The sequence below is a fragment of the Pelobates fuscus genome, chromosome 12 (genome assembly GCF_036172605.1).
Source record: "Pelobates fuscus isolate aPelFus1 chromosome 12, aPelFus1.pri, whole genome shotgun sequence".
Classification (NCBI taxonomy): domain Eukaryota; kingdom Metazoa; phylum Chordata; class Amphibia; order Anura; family Pelobatidae; genus Pelobates; species Pelobates fuscus.
The window spans coordinates 76,571,423-76,576,942 of NC_086328.1; the positions used below are offsets into that span (position 1 = coordinate 76,571,423).

Consider the following 5,520-nt stretch of genomic DNA (forward strand, 5'->3'; position numbering starts at 1 on the left):
ATGGGCACAAACGCCGTGTAGTCGTGGCCGAGTGGTTAAGGCGATGGACTAGAAATCCATTGGGGTCTCCCCGCGCAGGTTTGAATCCTGCCGACTACGGAGGTTTGTTTTCCCTCATCCTTGAATATTCTTTAAAACCCAATGAAATGCAAAGTCTGCATGTATTAAAGTGCGTTTGAGTACTTATCCCTCGCTGTATTGCCAGCCATTCTTTTTCTCTCGCTGAAGAATGTTTCGTGCCGTCCTAAGCACTAACGCAAACTAAAGAGATGGAATCAGAAGGGCCTCAAACCCTACCGTTCTTCGAATGGTTTCCCTCGAAGCATTCCTGTGTAGTTGTGGCCGAGTGGTTAAGGCGATGGACTTGAAATCCATTGGGGTTTCCCCGCGCAGGTTCGAATCCTGCCAACTATGTTTGGCTTGTTCACGTGGGTGCTAGTCTGTTGATCAGTTTGCTTTTCCACACCCCACTGTCTCAGTTATGTCTCAGTCGTGCTCCATGTTTGTTCACAGCAATTACTTTATTCTGAGGCTTAAATGACTGTTTGACGCAACTTTTATTTTCACCAAAGAAAAGAGAGCCCAAGCAGCATTTACAATGCTAAAACATACTTGTCTCTCCTGGCGCCAGCTTTCCCTTTGTATGTCTCCAGAGAGATTTCCTAATGCCATTAGCAACTTGGAGGACTCCAAAGAGTTGGAAAAGCACGACGATCACTTGTTTGCCATTGGACTTCTTCCAACCGTCTAAGCACTTTTAGCATGATGTGATCAAATAGATTTAAAAACCACACGACTATCAGGAACTATCAAGACTTAACTGCAGCACTCAAGGGGCTGCTCAGGCATGTAAAGCTATTTAGGAATTTCCTAGCAACATAAAAAAGGTAACAAGGCATAGTGCAACCTTCTCGATACGAAAGATCAGAAATCTCAGTTGGATCGACGGAGCAGACCTTTGGAGCAGAAAGCCTGATGGGAAAAAGAAAAAGAAAACAAAGTACACATAACTTTTTTATCATTTCAGGAAAGTGGCTAGGGTCATGGTTTAAGCACAAGAAAAACCTTCATGAAAAAACTGACTATATGCTTGGTTTGCTTTCGGTCACAATGTGTCTGGTTTCGATGGCATTCCTGTGGGGAATGAAGGCTCTACATTAAGTTTAAAATATAAGAAAAAAGGTATAAACAATATACCAGCAAGTGGAGCGCTATAATGAATATTAATATAAATAATGAGGGGGTATACTCACCCCTCCAACATAGTGATACAATGTGTCCAAATGTACATACAAAGTAAAACAACAAAAAGAGAGAATATAGTGCAGATGGTTTACAAAAATAAAAAATGAATAATAGTAACAATTGGTTGAAACCACTCACGTGGGTTGGAGCCTATAAGCTATTGGCTCCGTAAGTGACTCCTTTTTGCTCTTGAGGCAGCAACACACCCCTTTATCCCAAACGATGTTCTCCCGGAGATATGGAACAAGCAGAGAGAGAGAACCTCATAGGTGGTATTGTACAGATAGTGTATACAAAATAGTGAGATAGTAATTGTTATGCTCACCTTAGACAGAGCCTTGAATTCCTGGCTCTGAGGTTTGTTGGCAATATGCTAATTTATTGGGATAGCATTCCCCACATAGTGTTCCTGGAGGCTAGAAAGGACTATATGGACTGATATAAAAAAATATCGATTTATTGTAGAGATAAAAAATAAAAAATAATAAAAACAATATTAAGACTTCTCAAAAGCATATAAGCTAAAAGGTAGAAAGTCCAAAAAGTCCAAAACTCCAGCTAAACGCGTTTCACTCTTGTATGAGCTTCCTCAGTAGCTGTGAAGTAGCCTCAGGAATCTTCCACTTTATAAGTGTTCTAAAGTTAATTCGGATCCTCCCTTTGGGGTCACAGGAAGTGTGATTATCCAATCATAAGGTCAGAGTCTCTTTCAAATTTCTTATACTGATCACCTGTAGTAAAAAAGCTTACATTGGCTGAATTGCCTGTCAATCAATTAAAAAACTTGATTAGAACGAATTCTCTTGGTGGTTGGATGGGGCTTTCTTTTTAAAATTTCTTATATTGATCACCTGTGGTAAAAAAAGCTTGCATTGGCTGAATTGCCTGTCAATCAATTAAAAAACTTGATTAGAACAAATTCTATTGGTGGTTGGATGGGGCTGTCATGCATAGCACCCATTATGGGCAGTGGTTGGCGGAAGTGACATCACTTCCGCCCTCCAACATCTTCCCAAATGTCATTGTTAATAATAAAAATAAAAAAAACATTATGGGCAGTGGTTGGCGGAAGTGACATCACTTCCGCCCTCCAACATCTTCCCAAATGTCATTGTTAATAAAAAAAAAAAAAAAAAAAACGGAATGAATATTAACAAAGTAAAATAAATAGATGGGTACAATAACAGAGAGGTATCCCTCAAATATAACATAAAATAAAAGGGATTACCAAAATGGGGGTCGATTAAAAACTTACTGAATGAGAGAGTGCAATCAAAACAAACTCCTCCCATTGGAATTCAAGACTTCATTTTTTAAAAGGACATAAAACCAAATGGTATAAATTTGCAGTTGGTGCAGATATAATATGATAGTGTTAAATATATGTTAAAGATAATTAAAGGAAATGACAGAGTTCAAAATCTATATTTAGACCTTTGGGTTGTAAAGTCTCAAGGCTAAAAATCCACCTCATTTCATTTTGAGCTAAAATTTTGTTAAAATCACCGCCTCTCCAATTCCCTAAAGTTTTGTGTATGCCCATAAATATGAGCCCCTGAGGATTGCTGTTGTGTGTAATCTTGAAATGATTGTATACACTGTGTCCTTCATATCCCTTCTTAATGTTCCTTATATGCTCTTCTATCCTAATATGTAAATTACGTTTTGTGCGGCCCACATACTTGAGGCCGCATGGACATTCCAATAGGTACACTACATTGGTTGAATGGCAAGTGATGAGATTGTTTATGTTGAACTCTTCATTTTCTTTAGTACTTTTGAATTTCCCTACATGTCTTTTTTTGCTTCCAGTGTTCCCGCACGCCAAACATATTCCACAACCAAAGAAACCTTTCCTAGTATCAATTGGCTTTATGCTGCATGGTTTTCTAATGTGGTTCCTTACTAGTAATTTTTTCATGTTAGGTGCCCCTCTAAAGATCACCTTGGGTTTGTCTGGTAGAATGGTGGACAGGACTGGGTCTTCCTTTAGGATTGACTAGTGTCTATTAATAATTTTTTTAAAATGACGGTTACCATGACTGTAATTACAGAAAATAGGTATGTTGTCATTATCATTAAATCTTTCTTTATTCTCATTAATCCCTTTACCTGTTAATAGGGTTTCTCTCTTAATTGCCATTACTTGATTAAGATCTTTGGTTAGATCATCTTGTTTATATCCTTTTTCCAACATTTTACCTTCTAATTTATGCGACTGTTCAATAAATTTAGTCTCCTCAGTGCAGTTTCTTTTTATACGGATAAATTGGGATTTGGGGATTCCCATAAGCCAAGGTGTAAAATGACAGCTCGTGGTGTGAATAAAACTATTTACATCTACTTTTTTAAAATGAGTGCTAGTTTTGATTTTATTATCTTCAATAAAAATGTCAAGATCTAAAAAGTTCACTCTCGTTTTGTTAAAATCCGTAGTGAGGGCTATGCCCCAATCATTATTGTTCAATGTATTAAGGAAGTTGGTTAGTGATTCTTCTGTGCCTTCCCAGATAAAAAACAGGTCATCTATGTAACGGCGATAGGTAACGAGGCCCGTCGCCCAGCCTGCCCCATGATGGATAAACTGGAGCTCCCAATATGCCATAAAAAGATTGGCATAGCTGGGCGCGAACCTCGTTCCCATCGCCGTTCCACAGGCCTGTAAATAAAAATGTCCATCGTACCAGAAGTAATTGCTGGTTAAAATTAAAAGAATCCCTTGCATAATAAAATCTATATGGTCAGGGGGGAAATTACCTGATTGCTCTAAAAAGAACCTGGTGGCCATACAGCCCCTATCATGTGCAATATTGGTGTAAAGGGAGCTCACATCAGCAGTGGTCAGAAAATAGTTTTCGTTCCACACCAATTCTTCTATGTGTCTTAATATATCCCCAGTATCCTTCAGATAGCTGGGTATTCCTTGAACAATTGGTTGCAAGCATTGGTCTATATACTCCGATAATCTACAGGACACAGAACCAATGCCTGAGACTATAGGCCTCCCTGGGGGTTGAGTCGGATTCTTGTGGATTTTGGGAAGGTGGTATAGTACTGGAATTCTTGGGAAATCAATTTTTAAGTAATTAAACTCTTTTTGGTTCAAGATCCCATTTGTAAGTCCTTCATTTAGGTAATTATGGAATTTGTCCTTGAGATTCTTTGTGGGGTCTGCTCCTAGTTTTATATAGGTATTGGTGTCCTCCAGTAATTTGTATGATTCCTTATTATAGTCATCTAATGTCATTAAAACTACACCTCCCCCCTTATCGGCTGGTTTTATAATTATTGAATTATCTTTCTGGAATTTCTTCAGGGCCATACACTCTTTCCTGGTGAGGTTCTGTTGATGTTTATTGGGTTCTTTAATTTTATTTATATCTCTCATCACTAATTTTTCAAATGTTACCATTTCACCTGATATTAAGTTTTTGGGATAGATCTTTGATTTTTCTTTCAAGTTAGTATGTTTATAGACATCATGTTGTGGGTCTTCGGAATTAGTTAAAATGGGGTTCTTGTGGAAAAATTTCTTTAGACATAATGTCCTCTTAAATTTATTTAAATCAACATATGTCTCGAATTTATTTAGCTTTTTAGTTGGTGCGAATTTCAAACCCTTCTGTAACAATTTGATTTGAGGAGAATTCAAGACATATGGCGTTAGGTTGAAAATCCCTGCTTGTTTTTCTCTATCTTTCATATTTCCTGGTTTCGTCTGTCTCTTTTTTCTCCTCTGAAGGTTCGCTCCTCCTCTAACTCCCCTTCCTCTATACTTCTCCGTCTCTTCTGTGGTGATCTCTGTTGGTATTGGGGTTTGTGTTTGACTCTGTTCCTCAGGTTCCAAAAATCCCCTTCCTGAGGGGTTCTGGCTAAGGTCTCGAATCTATTGGAGATAGGTATATGTGACAACCTTCTTGTACTTTTTCGGATTTTACTTTGGGCCGTTAAAAACTCGTCAGATCTTGCCCTTCTTTCTGTTCTTATTGGGGTTCTGATAATATCTTGGATATATGGCCTCGACACATGTGGTTCTCTTGTTCTCGTGCTTGAAACCTTAGGACGGTTCCATTCATTAGTGTCATTGGTTGTCCTGTGTTCTGTTCTATTTCTAGGCCCATTTTGGAAATTGGATTCATGGTACCTGTTTCGGATGTTATTTTGATAGTGTTTGACTGAATGTTGTGCTTTATTTCTATCGCCTTGTCTGTATATGGGCTGTTTTCTGTTTCCATATGTGTAAGCTTCATTCTTATTGTAATCAGTCCTATCACG

General features: G+C 38.2%; 2 non-coding genes across 2 annotated transcripts; both read left to right on the plus strand.

Moving 5' to 3' along the window:
• The first annotated feature begins 17 nt into the window (after window positions 1–17).
• TRNAS-AGA (transfer RNA serine (anticodon AGA)) lies at window positions 18–99 on the plus strand. The gene has a single exon. It is a non-coding gene; the product is annotated as a tRNA-Ser (tRNA).
• Window positions 100–332: 233 nt separating this feature from the next.
• Window positions 333–414, plus strand: TRNAS-UGA (transfer RNA serine (anticodon UGA)). Its single transcript has one exon. It is a non-coding gene; the product is annotated as a tRNA-Ser (tRNA).
• The last annotated feature ends 5,106 nt before the right edge of the window (window positions 415–5,520 follow it).